The following is a 6,181-nucleotide window of genomic DNA, read 5'->3' on the forward strand; positions in this document are numbered from 1 at the left end:
TCTGCCTCCAGCATTTATAATGGTGTTAAATACACCTCTACTCCAATATAACACTGTCCTTGGGAGCCAAAAAATCTTACCACATTGTAGGTGAAACCAGGTTATATCGAACTTGCTTTGATCCGCCTGCGTGCGCAACCCCGCCCCCCCCCCCAAGCACTGCTTTACTGTGTTATATCTGAATTCGTGTTATATTGAGTTGTGTTATATCGGGGTAGAGGTGTATATAAAAAAGTATTTTTAATTTATTAGGGGGCTCGAACTCTGAGGCTTTCTATGTGAAAGGGGTCACCAGTACAAAAGTTTGAGAACCACTTATCTAAGGAGTGGGAGGGGAACAAGGAACTACTGACCCTCCCCCACAACGTCAGGCACCTTGGAGACCTCCAGGGTAGCAGCAGCCTCCCTCCCCCCCAGAGATGTCTCAGCACAGCCTTTAGGATTGCAGGCAGAGCAGCAGAACCCTCCCTCACTCCATGCTATTTGGCAGCCAAGCAGCTGAGGGGAGTCCAGCAAACGCAGCCTGGGCCTGGGCCAGCAGAGAGGGGCAGGCTGGGGCTAAAGATACTGTGCAGTAGCCTCCAAGGGGTCTGGAGAGGGCAAGACAATCAAAAGAACAGGTATTTTAATTTCCCATGCCCTCCCCCCGCCCCGTGACAATGCCCCATCAGCATTTCTTCAGCACCCTGACCCCAAATGGGGATGGTGGGTCCTTTCTCCAGTTTAGAATACAAATATTTTTCCAAGGGTCCTTTCAGAAAGTGATGATAAGGAGTTTCCTCTGCTGCAGCATTACTTTCCCCAGGGATGGTTCAATCCTGCAATTTCAGCCTTCATGGGTCAGGTTCCGAGAACTGCTTCAGAGCAAATGGATCACCACCTCCTGATCTGATATCCAAATTGATTAGGTGGGCCCAGTGAGTCCATGCTCCTCCCAAGAGAGCCAGTACATTCACACAGGAACCTGCCTGTTTACAGAATGGGTAGAGGCTTTACCTGCTCCCAGTGATACACCCTGAACCACAGCTATGGTATTGATTAATCATGTTGTTAGTAGAGGGGGTTTGCTGTTCAAGAAGACATGCCAAACCCATGAAAAAAAAATGTAGAAATAGGGCTTTGTTTTGGGCTTAATTGGCTTATTGGCTATTTTTTGGCTTGTAACTTGTTGGGCTTGTGGCTTCTTTTTGATCGGCTCCTGGCAAGCAGGGGCGGGGAGGGGGGAAAAGAGTCAGGGTGCACAGCGGGCCCACCACAGTCCCAGACTGCACACTGCGGGGATCCAGTCACATAGAGTATTGGGGTTCTTAGGGTTTGGCTTGTTTTAGCCTTGTTTTGAAATGGGATTAGCTTGATTTTTGGCTTATTGTGAAAGTCGGGGTGCTTATTTACTGTGTGAAAGTTGGCAATTGTGCGTTCAAGCTGGAATCAGATACTGGCTCCCACTTTACCTCTGCCCTTATGAGGCACTCTTCAGGATAATAGGGTACCTGGAGTTCTCTTTTTATTCCTAAGAAGAGCTCTGTGTAAGCTCAAAAGTATCTCTCTTTCGCCAACAGAAGTTGGTCTAATAAAAGATATTACCATCCTCACTCACCTTGTGGGTAATATTCCTATCACCACCTGGGCTAATCAAGCACTTGAACCAGATAGTGATAAATATACTTAGAAATGTGTCTCAGAAAATGCCTGAGTAGGCTCTGAAGCAGGAAAGATGCAAGGAGCACCGTGAGGGACAATTATGGAGATACAATTTGGGATATAGCCTGAAACAGAAAGTAAGATATATTTAATTCTGTTGTATCCAGGGATGTTCACATTATCTATATCAACATCTAGTCTTGCTTTACAACACTCCTCCTAGGCTCACTGAGTTCCACATATCTCTCATGCATTGTATAGAAAGGTTTTTCCTTTTGCTAGCTTTGAGTTTTAGATCCCATGGTCTTAGTTAGGGTGCTCACTCTTGTACTATATGCCAATCTTTATACCATGTCGCCTTCTGTACATCTCTGTCATCTCCTCTCAAGACAGTACTGAACTTTTCACTTTCTACCTCTAATCATTTTCATCTCCCATCTCTGCACCCCTCCTATTTCTGCTTTTTAAGCTTATATTATTTATACACGAGTGACCAGAACTGAACTAAAATTGACAAAGTTTCATAGAAGTATCATAGAATATCAGGGTTGGACGGGACCTCAAGAGGTCATCTAGTCCAACCCCCTGCTCAAAGCAGGACCAATCCCCAGACAGATTTTTGCCCCAAATGGCCCCCTCAAGGATTGAACTCCCAACCCTGGGCTTCTTGCTGCAAAATTAATAGTAGTTACTGTTTCAATGTTTCCTGCTACAGAAGCAGCTCCTGAGGTAGTAGATGGAATACTAGTTAAACAAAACCTGTTCCCACTATTGTGCTCACATCAGCTTTCACACCCTCTTCACCATACATAATTCTTCCCTATTCACACACCATTTAGATTTTACATTCATTTGTTCTGGTGCATTAGTTCGGGAGCTTTGCTCTCAAACTCAACAGTTTCAGCCACTGCCTCCCTAAGAAAGGGAAACTCCAGAGAAACTAACCGTGTACCTACGCAACAGCTTAGATATTAACGCATCCCAGTAGATATACTTGTTCTAATACAAACCTATAGAAAAATCTACAAAGGCAAGGGAGTGTAGGCCTGTCTGTTGTCATCTGGGGGGAGAGTACTACTTTAGACAAAAGTCATAGATCAGCCCGACTTCAAAATTCACAGAAAATTACAGACCTAAAACACAGCCACCCGATTTTAACCCTGACCCCGGGACTAGAATGCCCACAGCTATATTTAATTAACAGAGTAGCACTCAGTGGTTCTGGTAATTTTCACTCACTGTACTCACACCATCCACCGCAACACTGCACCTTTCACCCTGCCCTATCCTAACAGCTTTTGTCTGGCCCCATCCCCCCTTTTCACCCCCAGTACAGCTTTTCTACCTTCATAGCTTGAAGCCAGTCTCTTCTGAAGCCACGGTCAAGGCAACTCTTCACTGCATCTTGGTGCTTGAGAATAGCCAGCGCCAAGGCAGCTGCACTACAGAATGGGCTGTTGCTTGGGAAGATAAGATTAAAGATTGGGCCAGAGGGTAAGGGCAGCTCCTGTAGACCTGTAGTGACTAGAATTAGCTTGTGGCCAGACAAAACTGATGCTCTTGGTTTGGGGAGATCCCCTCCCTGCCATTGGATGGAGCAGCCAGTCACTTCTGACTTGAACTTGGTGTGCTACAGTTACTGGGACCTGGGATAGCAGATTGCTGTGTGTGACTAGCCTGCTGCAACTCCTCTTGCATTGAAACTGGAGAGATTTTGGGCTGCTCAGAAGGGAGTAGTCCACACAGCCTTTCACCCCTTTTATCCTGCACTACACACTGAGCAATCAGCACTGTTTTGAACCATCAAAGGTCCATTTAGCTTCAATCTTGGCTTTCCACCCTCTGATACATGGGCTGACAGTCTTTGTTCACCCTGCAATAACCACATATCCAATCCTCTCCAGCGCACAAACCACTTCTGCCATGGGACTGGAATCTTGTTCTCACAAAGCTCCTGGGGCTTCTGTCAAACTGTTCCCTATCATCTGTCTATAAAGCTGGCATTTACTGTAGCCATAACATCAGCCTACAGTTAAGGAGATACATAGCCCATGATTAATGCCCCTCTTACGTAGCACTCCATGTGCATAAGGTGGCCATGCATTCGCATCCAAATTTGTCTAAGGTAATCTGATTTTCTTCTTAAGCCATTTGCCTGGTTTTTCCTTCTCAAACATTTGCATCTAAAGGAGTCCAGTCTTCATATTTTAGATGTCAAAGGGTTTTAAAATGATAGTGGCATTGCATCACCACCATACTTGAGGTTGCATTGTGACTGTTTAAAAGTTGATCTTCCTATAGTCCTCTAAAATTGACATGCTTAGTAGGATTTCTTTGAAATTTGGTGTGCCACAGGAAAGTCAGGTTAGTGGCCCAAAAATTGAATAATTTGAGCCAAGGGATCCATCCAGAGATACAAGCCTTGAAAATAAATAGCAATTTAAAAAAAAGTTTTTTGTTTTTTTTTGTACAGGTCTAGAGATCAAACTATTGATGTGATGCAGGCCAAAATGATCTCAATCTGTCAAATTTTACCCCAAGGTAGTACATGCTGCCCAGTTTGGGGGACCCAAACTGGGAACAATTTTTAAGACTGTGTACATTTTTACACTGCATATGCACCAACACAGGAAAAACAGCTAGGCCGTTTCCATTCCCACTATTTTACAGGCTTTAAAGCTTGACCCCTGTTAAGTGTACTAAAATCTGAGTGATTATTCACATTGCTTTGAAATTTGGTGTGCCTCAGGGGAGTATGGAGTTGCAGCACTAATCCAAAATTGGGGTTATTTGAGGTGTCTGAGTTACAGCCCCTCTCCCCCTCAAAAAAGCCCAGTTTCCTTCTGCTGCCTTGTATTGTTAAAGGGAGAGGCACTACTGACTGGATAAATCGCAACAGGCCTCTTGATGGCTGTGAACAGGGCCGGATTAACTTTTTGTGAGCCCCATGGGGCAAGGTGCAGGGGGGCGGAGCAGGATGATCAGTCTCCAGTGTGAAGGGCAGGCTGGGGGCAATGAGGCACAGCGTGGTGGGAACACCCCTGCTCTGCGCAGCCCAGGAGGAGGGCACTGTTTATGAACCTGCAGCTTCCAGATGCACATGGGCTTGTCTAGCCCTGTGCTGCCCCTTCCCCTTGAGGTTGGACCCAAACCACACTGTCCCCCTGCCCAGTGCCCCACCCTTATGCCCAGCGCCCCCTTGCCCAGACATCTCCACCACAGATCTGTATGCCCAGCCCCCACACCTCCCATAGACCACCTCCGCTGGCCTCCCACAACTGCACAGCACCCTGCACACCACACCGCTCGTCCAATGTCCCCCCGCCCATAGACCCTCTCACTGCCCACCACCTTCCTCACAGTCCCACCATCACAGCTGCACAGCACCCCATATTCCTGAGGGGATTCTGCACCAAAAAATTAAAAATTCTGCACACAATATTTTAAAATTCTGCAAATTTTATTTATCAATACATGTGGAGGCTCCAACGTGGCAGTGGAGAGCACAGGCCACTGGTTGCATGGAGGTGGGAGATTACGCTGCAGCCCCCCCACCCCACCTCACCCCCGGACAGGGACTCGGCAGTGAGGCTGCACCCGGCCCTGATGCAGTGCAAGGGCCAGGCCTGCCCCAGAAATACCCTGGGGCCAGGGGCGGCTCTAGAAATGAGGCTGCCCCAAGCAGCGCGGTGCGCTGCGCCGCCCTTCCCCGGTCCCGCGGCGGGTCCCCTCTTCCCGCGGCTCCGGTTGAGCTCCCGCAGGCATGCCTGCGGCAGGTCCACCGGAGCCCGGGAGGAGCGGACCTGCCGCAGGCATCACTGCGGCGGGTGCCGTAGTCCCGCGGCTCCGGTTGACCTGCCGCAGGCATGCCTGCGGGAGCTCAACCGGAGCCGTGGGAAGAGGGGACCCGCCGCAGTCATGCCTGCGGCAGGTCCGCTCGTCCCGGGCTCCGGTGGACCTGCCGCAGGCATGCCTGCGGGAGCTCAACCGGAGCCAAATGCCGCCCCCCCGGGAAAGGGCTGCCCCACGCGCCTGCTTGGCGCGCTGGGGTCTAGAGCCGCCCCTGCCTGGGGCCCTGTCCCCCCTGTGCCAGGCGCACCAGGTGTGTGTGATCAGGCTCAGCCCAGCAGCAGGATCCAAGTGCAGAGGAACTTAGTGTGGGGGTAAGAGAGTTCTCTGTGGGGCAATCTGGGTGTGAGTGGCTCAGTGGGAGATCTGGATTCACAGAAGCTCATTGGGGGGTTCCAGGTGCAGGGGAGGTGGGGTTCATTTGGGTGGGGAGCCAGATGCAGGTGGTTGGGGCTCAGTGGGGTGGTACAGATGCAGAGGAGGTGGGGCTTGTCAGGGTGAGGGTTCGATGGGCCTGCTTAACAGGGGAGCCCCAGCTTCTTCCAAGGGGATGCCACATGCTGGGCTCTAGCTTCCCCCTCCCCATCTCTTCCCCACTGCTCCATCTGCTCCCCATCCCACCGCCTTCCTTCCTTCCCCCTGCCTCCACTTCCCCCATCCCCTTCTCTTTCCCATCCCATGCCCCTTCCCC

This window comes from Mauremys mutica, chromosome 4 (assembly GCF_020497125.1).
Source record: "Mauremys mutica isolate MM-2020 ecotype Southern chromosome 4, ASM2049712v1, whole genome shotgun sequence".
In the NCBI taxonomy this organism is placed as follows: Eukaryota; Metazoa; Chordata; order Testudines; family Geoemydidae; genus Mauremys; species Mauremys mutica.